This window comes from Crocuta crocuta, unplaced genomic scaffold (genome assembly GCF_008692635.1).
Source record: "Crocuta crocuta isolate KB4526 unplaced genomic scaffold, BGI_CrCroc_1.0 scaffold249, whole genome shotgun sequence".
NCBI classification, from domain to species: domain Eukaryota; kingdom Metazoa; phylum Chordata; class Mammalia; order Carnivora; family Hyaenidae; genus Crocuta; species Crocuta crocuta.
In genome coordinates this window covers 2,184,779-2,193,165 of record NW_027533262.1, presented here as the reverse complement: position 1 = coordinate 2,193,165, position 8,387 = coordinate 2,184,779, and positions in this window count along the sequence as shown.

Sequence of the window (8,387 nt, the reverse complement as noted above, 5' to 3'; positions counted from 1 at the left end):
ACCAAAGACTAACAGAAGTGAAGGATGACTTTAAAGAGGACATTAACGGGCTGGATATGGACAAAGAGAGTATTGGTGAGCTTGAAACATGCTAATAGAAAATTCCTAATCTGAATGCAAATAGGTAAAAATTGAAGAAAAGAAAGGAAATATCCAAAAATTGTGGGACAATCATTAAAAAACTATGGGTAATATCATACTTAAGTTAAGAACTTATATGTTTTTCCCCTAAAATCGGGGAAAAGACAAAGATACTTCCTCTAACCATTCTTAGCATTGTACTGGAAGTACTACTTAATACAATGAGGCCAAAAATATATACTAAGGTATGAAGATTGGAAATGAAGAAATAAAACTTTCTGTTTGTAGATGACATTATTGCCTATGTAGAAAATCCTAAATAACCAACCAAAACATTCTTTGCTTTTTAATGTTTATTTATTTTTGAGACAGAGAGAGATAAAGCACCAGCAGGGGAGGAACAGAGAGAGAGGAAGACACAGAATCTCCAGGCTCCATGCTCCAAGCTGTCAGCACAGAGCCTGATATGGGGGTCAAATTCATGAACTGTGAGATCATGATCTGAGCTGAAGTCAGACACTTAAATGACTGAGCCACCCACATGCCCAAAACATTTCTGGTTCTAAGTCGTTTTTAAAATTTTTATTTACTTATTTATTTTAATTTCTTTTTTGAGAGAGAGCACAAGTAAGAGGTGAAGAGGAAGAGAGACAGAGAGGGAGAGTCCCAAGCAGGCTCTATGCTCAGTACAGAGCCAGATGGAGGGCTTGATCCAACAACCATGTTACCATGACTTGAGCTGAAATCAAGATCTGGCTCAACCAACCAAGCCTCCCAGGTGCCCCTCTAAGTGATTATGGCATGGTAAGAGTACACAAGAATTATACACAAAAGTCAATTGCCTTTCTAAATGCCAGGAATGAATAATTCAAATCTGAAATTAAAAACACCACTGTATCAGACTTTCCAGGCTGCCATAACAAAATACCACAGACTAAGTAACTTAAACAACAGAAATCTGTTTTCTCACAGTTTGGAGAGCTGAAAGTCCAAAATCAAAGTGCTGGTAGAATTGTTTTCTGGTAAGAATTCCCTCTGTGGCTTGCAGACACCTGTTTTTTCACTGTGTCTTCACATGGCCCTTTCTCTGAGTGTACACACTCCTGGTACTCTTCATCTTTTTGTAAGCACGTTAGTTCTATTGAATTAAGACTCCATCCTTATAAGTTCATTTAGCCTTAGTTACCTTTTTAAAGGTCCTATCTCCAAATACAGTCATGTGGAGTGTTAGGACTTCAACCTATGAGTTTGGGGGGACACAATTTAGTCCATAAAACAATTTATATTAAGACAATAAAAAATGAAATATATATAAATTAATGTAAGATTTATAGGTGGAAATTATGCAACCCAATTGAAATAAATCAAAGATGGTCTAAATAAATGGAGAAATGTTTCATTTTCATGAGTAGAAAGACACAATATTATTAAGATGTCAATTTCCCCACCCCCAAAAGATGTTAATTTTTCCCTATTTGAGCTACAGATTCAATACATTTCAGTCAAAATCATAGCAAACTATTTTGTGAATATTGAGAAACTGATTCTATAGTTTACATGGAAAGAATAGCCAGCAGAAAAAGTTGGAATCTTGAAGAAGAAAAAAGTTGGAATACTGACAACACTCAACTGTAAGATTTACTATAAAACTACAGTAAGTAATTAAGATAATGTGCTACTGCCGAAAGAACAGATAGACAGGTCAATAGAACAGAATAAAGGACCCAGAAATAAAATAGATGAGAAGAACCCAGAAACAAATAACATAAAAACCTACTCATTAATGTTTACAACAGCTCTATTCACAATTACCAAAAATTGGAAATCACCAATATGTCCTTCAATATGTGAATGAGCTGTGGTATATCTATGTAATGCCATTCAATGGAGTGTTTAAAAGAATGAGCTATCAAGTCATGGGAATGCACTAATGAAACTTAAATGCACACTGTTATGTGAAGAAGCCAGTACTGAAAAGCCACAAATTGTATGATTCCAACTGTATGGCATTCTGGAAAAGGCAAAACTATAGAGAAAGTAAAAAGATCAGTGACTGTTAGCAGTTCAAGGGAGGGAAGACAAGATCAGTAGATGTATATGTCTTATGTATCTTATTAACTTATCTTATATATAAAAAGCTCAATTTCATAAGATATAAACAAGGAAGATTTATTATTTTATGTATTAGGAGTCATATGAATAAGGAGTGGCCACTTGAATAAAAAAAATATTGGGCAAACATCCAGGAAGTATCTTATAATAATTTATATTATATTGTGGCATTATGTGAAAAATAGCCTTGTCACTCTAATTTGTTTTAAAACTAGTTCAATTATGAATTTTTGCCTCTTCCTTGACAGCTTTGTATAGTTACAATGTCTATAATGTTCTTTATTGTAATTTCCTCATTTATTTTTGCCTTCAGAGAAAGGACTGTGTTTTGATTGACACACAGTTGTACCTGGTTTTCAGTCATATTATTTCTATAGTATAGCTCTGTTGGGGGTGCCAGAGATTTATAGCAAAGGCATTACACTATTATTAAATCCATTCTACTCTTCTAAGAGCATCATGAGACTGCAGCCAAAAGAAGTAAAGTCTACATTGCTCTTCTCATAAGCACTTATTTTTCTAAAGATTATGACCATGCGATGATTCCCCTTCATTCACAACATATTTTTATGCCCAGGCTGTCAGGATAAAAATTGCTTCAGGTTAATACATTAGAATTTTGGAAAACATGTTTATATTTCAGATGAACAAAACCACTGTCTACTTCTATTTTTAAAATGTATAAATTATAAAGATCAAGAGAAAATCACTTAAAATGTACTATGTGCAAGCAATTAGTTTATAGAGCATCTATGATACCCTATTTTTTGAATCCAGAGCATGGCAGAATGTAATATGTATTATATACCAGTTACTATTCCAGACATACGTTCTCTTTTGTAAGACTTGAGCCAATTATTTTAAACTGAGTGCTATTTTGAGAATTATTACAATTTCTTATTAAGGTTTCCTGGACCAGGACATCCAGTGATAGATAAAGGTGTAATTTAGAACAAATAATGTAATATCTTACAAAAAATTGGTCATCCAAATCATTAAGCATCATTTAATTTGGCATCCTGATTATAATGGGGAAAATTTCTAAATCACAGGAAGATTCCTTTATTAAAGATTATATTCCTAGTTATTGTAACAGCTATCAAATAAAAATTATGTTTCTGACCCACTTTCAGGTTAGTACTCTTTTACCCTCCACAAAAGGAGAGTCTACCATATCGCAAAAAGAATAAAGAAAACATATTGGTTTATGGCCTATAAGGGAACTTTCCAAACATTTAAACTGTCTCTGTTCATTGGTTGACAAAATTCTAACTTACAATGCTTTGGCCATACATTTCATCATTTTTTATGTTCTATTTCCTCTTTCTATCTGCCTATCTCTATTTTTATTGCTCTTGTTGGGATTTTGCAAAGGAGGGGTACCCTGTAAGTTTCAAAAGTGATGGTTATAGAAAGGGATCTGTACACAAGATGTTCTGATATCTCTGGTGTCCTCTACACAGTACTGGTCATTAGGGACTTATTTATCTCTATGAGCAATGCCTTTGTCGTGGTGCCAACATCTTGACACCCTGGAATTATTATGCTTATCATCTATAAACATATAAATACAATTAAAGAAAAAAGTTACATTCAACAAATATTTTTGTAATATTTTTTCGGTTGTGAATAAACAATGTACTCCAAAACATAGAAATAATTTTTCTTCCAATATTTTTAGGCTAAGCATTTCCTTTATTTTAATTGTACTTTATTCATGGAAAAGAGAGTCAAGTCAATCCAAGAAAATGACTAGAATAAAAAAACAAGAATAATGTTAACCAACAATAAATGTTATAAACAAAATTATGTGGAATACCTTCAATCAAAAGCTGTGAAGGGTTTGAGATTTAACCTTCTTAAAAGTTAACAAGTTGGCCTGCCACCAATTCATGGGTTCTGGTAGAAGATCGGACATTCTAAGGTTAGAGATGAAGAACGATACTTACTATTCACAGCAAGAGCCTGAGTATCAGCGTTTTCGTGCAAGTTCTCTGAACCCCAATTTCAAACAGTTAATGTTAAACATCACTAGATGACATCTGCACACGGTTGCATTGAATAAGAGGAATTCTGAGTCTAGAGAACCTGATGTGTATTTTTTTTAATACCCGACGGTGGGCATCCTTACCCTTTTCTCCAGAGAAACTATCATTCTTTTCCAAGTTAGTTCACTACTCTAACATTGCTGAAAATAATTCAAAACTAAAAGCAGTCAGTGCCTCCGTTATAAAGCATATAAAAATGCATGGGCCACGAGGAGAATTACCTTTTATCTTTAAAAAATGTTTTGTTTTTGTCTTTTTTTTAGAATCTCCTTCTAAGGTAAAATAATTTTTGGAAACTTTAGGAGATGAGTAGTAGGAAAGTCAAACAAACCTTATTTGAAAACAAAGGAGTATTATACAATACTTATGAGGGAAAGTATAAAAGAAAAGCAGAAAATAAGGCTGTAGCAGACACTGAAATTTCTTTTACTCTTTATGTGTGCCACTTCCCTGGCTTCTCTGTAATTGTATGTCTGAGGGTCTGTACCAGCAACTCTTTTCAGAAAACTTCCCTTGGAATACTTGCTCCACTCTGCCTACACTTGCAGAGAGTTGAAAGAAGCAGAGTTTGTGTTTCCTGAAGGCTACTATTAGCCAAGGATTGATTGGTGCTTGAATTGAAAACTCCCTGCACTTCTAATCAAGACAAACACTGAAGTGGAGCTTACTCTTCCAAATTTTTCTGAGGCATCAGGCCATATTGACTCTTGGTGAAATTTTCTAGAAATAACATACTTCTTGATTTATATTTCTGTTCTGTTTTCTCTATTACTTTCTTGCTTTCTCCTGAAAGCACTTTTTAAGTAAGTCTTTTTCACAAAAATTCTTATCTCAGAATCTGCTTCTCATTAACCATCCAAAAAGGGCAAGACAGATTTTTAAAAAAATGATAGCTATCACTATTGAGTGCTTACTATATGCCAGCATTGTGTATGCACTTGATTTTATAATAATGACAAACACTATGAGATAGGTATTATCATTCTATCTTACTTAGGAGAAACAGAGGTCCAGAGAGGTTGACTAAGCTTTCCAAATCCCATAGGTAGTAAGTGACAGAGCCTCGTGCTAGAGCCATCGCCATCCAAAGACTGTGTTTCTAAATACTATACTGTAAGTTGTGAGGAAGGTAATCTCTCCCTCTCTCTCTTTCCTTCTCTTTTCCCTTCTGCTGTCTTCCCCAGGGTTTAGGAAATTTTGTTCTACTTTTGGTCTTCTGAACTTTCCTCTTGAACTGAAAGAATAGCTCTGAAGATATTTTCATGAATCTTCTGGTTAAAATGTTAACAGTTGAAGAAAATAACCCATGAAGATATTTTAGCAGTGACACATATATATGGATAATGCTTCCCATATGCTACTGATGACACTCTATTCCATAGTCACATAGTCCATCTAAAGGTAACTTTGTAGTCAGTGTTCCTCAAATGTTAGGGTGAATAAAAATAGAAAGTTGTTTCATCCACAGAGGTAGGAGTTACTGAGTCTAGCTTATAGAAAATCCAGATACATTTGTTGCCAACCCTAGAGGTTTTAGCTCAACAAGTCTGTAATATAGTTCAGGTAACTTCAGTTGCAATATGGAATTGAATTATGTAAAATCAAAAGAGGTGAATGAGAAAATCAATTAATACTTAAACCATAGACATTAAAAAAAAAAAAAACCATAGACATTAATTCATCCTAACAGTGATATACTAGAAAATATCCATAAATTCATTTTTAATATTCCAATACTTGTATTTTCTTTTTTGTTGTTGTTGTATATTCTCATTGTCTTTTTTCTTCTTTACCTTATTTTCAAGATATATATATATATATAAACATATATAAACTATATAAACATATATATAAACTATATATGTATAGTTTGGGGGTGCAACAGCTGATTCTTAGAAAATGTTAGATTACCTAACCAATAATATCAGAAAGCCTCTAATGAGGCTCCCATTTTTTCTGCATGTAGAGGGAGTAGAGGCAACTGACATGAGCCACTCTAAACTGTCCAATAACACAAGCTTTGTAAGGGAATATATATTTCCAGAACTGTCTAAAATATTTTGCTAAATTTTAACTCACCAGGCTGATTGACACAGAAGCAGATTTCTTGATGTCATATCTTTGTGTCATCAGCAACTAATTGAAATGATTAAATGAATCCTGAATGAATGACTTTTATAGCCTTCCCCTACTCTCAACATGAGCTTGCCTTTATTTGACTATGGCACCTGTGTGATCAGAAAAGGAATAGAAAGCCTACAATCCAGTCCTGATGCTCTCACTCGACAGAGAGGTAAAAAGTTCAAAATTCTGGATTGAATGCCACATATAACCCAACTTATTTAAAATTAATATCCTTTTAAATAAACAAACCCATTATAAATGGCTTATAAATTATAAACATGTCTTAACTTATAATTCACTAATTAAATAAAATAGCAAAGTAGCAACAAGGACACAGGAAAGAATTAAAGTCCTACTGTTGTCTAAGAAATAATGTATGAAACTATTCCACAGAAATTTATCTTATCATTTTGATTGGTCAGTAAGAGAGTAAAAGGCAACATAAAATTATATTATTAAAGATTTGAGGTTATGTAATTTAAAGTCTAAAATTTAAAAATTGACTTTATGAAACTGATAAATTGTGAATAATTTTAATCAAATATGTCATCTTAGTGGAAGCATGTTAAGTGATAAAGAATATGAAATATCTGATCCGCATAGTATGATATCAAGTAAAATATATTCGGTACATTGAAATTTGTATTCACTTTGAATTATAAAAGAACAGATATCTCATATAAAGTGAGACCTTTCTAATAAAGCTCTGATTTCCATATGCCTATTTCCAGTATTGTTCAGTAAATGCTTTGGGGCTTATAAGTACCCACCATCATTTCTCATATGGTATAGTACATCATATGGTGATGGTTTGTCATACAGCTCAAATTCTACTGTGCCATATATGATAATACTAAAAGATCCAATAAATTATATTTGTTTTACCAGAAAACTACCACCTCATCACTTTAATTGGATAACATCAACTCCCAACATGAAACTGCTTTATAGAATTTGATCCCAGCAGATGTCTCACAAATATATCCACATTTCTAAATTACTATGTGGGAAATAGAAGTAACCCATAATAAATTGACTAACACTTGGTTTTATATCTGGTCAAATTTTCATGTATTTACATTAGTCTTGGGCATCATTATAAAATTTAAAATTATTATTCATAGTCTTTACAACCATGATTCCATCTTTTTTATTGTCCCTTCATAGATATCCTAAAAAGCTTTGCTTATATATTCTCTCCCAAATTTCTCTCTTACGCCCAATGCAACATGGCTTGTAGGCCCACCATTCTATTGAAATTACTGTATCTAAATTGCCAAACAAAAATGACTTAGGTCATTGAATGAAAAATGCAGTTCTTATTTACTGAACCACTTAATTCTATTGACAACTCTTCCACTCTTTGACTTAAAACTCTCCTGCCATTATTTCCATGGTACTGTAATTCTCTAGTTTATATTCCAGCGCTATGGACACTTTGTGTTTTTCTTAGTTTCTTTCTCCTTTACTCAAGCTTTAAATGTTGTTTATTACTTCCAGGATCCACTTCTCTCTGTATACATTTTCCCAGGGGCTAATCCTAAACCTTCTAGCACTTTAATTAAAATGATCAGGGTAATGACTTCAAAGTAAATTTCTTTAGTGTATGTATCTTTTGAACTTTAGACCCGAGTAGTAGATTTTTCCCCCAAATGATCTGTGTTTCTATCTTAGAGTGATTAAATTCTTCATTTCATATTTTCTTTTTTTAACTTTTTAAAAAAATATTTATTTATTAGGGAGAGGAAGACAGAGTATGAGTGGGGGAGGGACAGAAAGAGTCAGAGATACAGAATTTGAAGCAAGCTCCAGGCTCTAAGCTGTCAGCACAGAGCCCAATGCAGGACTGGGACTTACAAACCATGAGATTATGACCTGAGCTGAAGCTGGATGCTTAACAGACTAAGCCACCCAGGCGCTCCTTCATTTCATGTTTTCCATAAAACAGAATCTGAACACAGAATGTGAAGCTAATAGGCTGTTCTATAGGATGCCATTATACCTACTTTCATTACTGTTGAT